The following is a 962-nucleotide window of genomic DNA, read 5'->3' as shown; positions in this document are numbered from 1 at the left end:
GAGGGGGGGATTTAATAATGAGGTCACACAATTACACACTTTAAGTCAAATAATAGCGCGAATACGATTTGTATTAATACATTTAACAGGAGTGCTGATTATTATATCGATAAGTGTGGGTTTTTTGAGGGTGTGAAAGTTAATAAGGCACTGTTAAATGTGCTTACACAGAAACTCACCCCCCAATCGTTGGTGTAATGGACGAGTCGTAGAGTGGGATTCTTGGGTTTCACAACACCACCGCTTCACACAACGAGACCAAGTTTCAGTTTAAATTTCGATTTAAAGCTTTCGTGACTGCAGGGATTCATCTTCTTGGTTCTTTCGGTAAAGTCACGAAAAAAGGGAAATAATAAAATAATAAAAATAAAACATAGTAAAATAAAATTCTCACGACGTTTCGGCCACAACACAAGTAGCCTTCCTCAGGTGAAGAAACAGAACTGTCGGGAAAACAGCGTCTTAATGAACACTGCTAAGCTTAGCAGCGTATTTTAAGGTGGGTGAGAGGAGCAAAGCGCCTTGATATTGACGCTAAATAACTGCAACTACCCACCTATCATACAATAAACCGATGTGAAAGAACTAAATATAAACTAATGGCCTCATGAACGAATCTCTCATGGTAGCCGGATGGCTTGCAGAGAACCTCCGTCTTGGAGAAGTCAATGTCATGTGAGCCCACTGAATTATAACAGTGATCTGCCACGGCAGAGGAGTTAATCCTACCGTGTTTCAAGTCTGCTTTATGTTCACGGATGCGGTCCGAGACATGTCGTTTGGTTTCTCCAATGGAACTGCTACCACAGAGGCAACTTAGTTTGTAGACGCTCGGGTACTGTATGTCTGGAACCACATATTTTACAGACGGAAGCACATCACGGATTTTATGTAATGTGTGGAATCGGACCTGGATCTTGTGTTTATTCAGTATTTTGGAGATCTTTTTTGTGACCCCCGCA

This window comes from Petromyzon marinus, chromosome 56, assembly GCF_048934315.1.
Source record: "Petromyzon marinus isolate PM22_M1 ecotype Great Lakes invasive population chromosome 56, UKy_Petmar_22M1.pri1.0, whole genome shotgun sequence".
Classification (NCBI taxonomy): Eukaryota; Metazoa; Chordata; class Hyperoartia; order Petromyzontiformes; family Petromyzontidae; genus Petromyzon; species Petromyzon marinus.
This window is presented reverse-complemented; position numbering follows the sequence as displayed.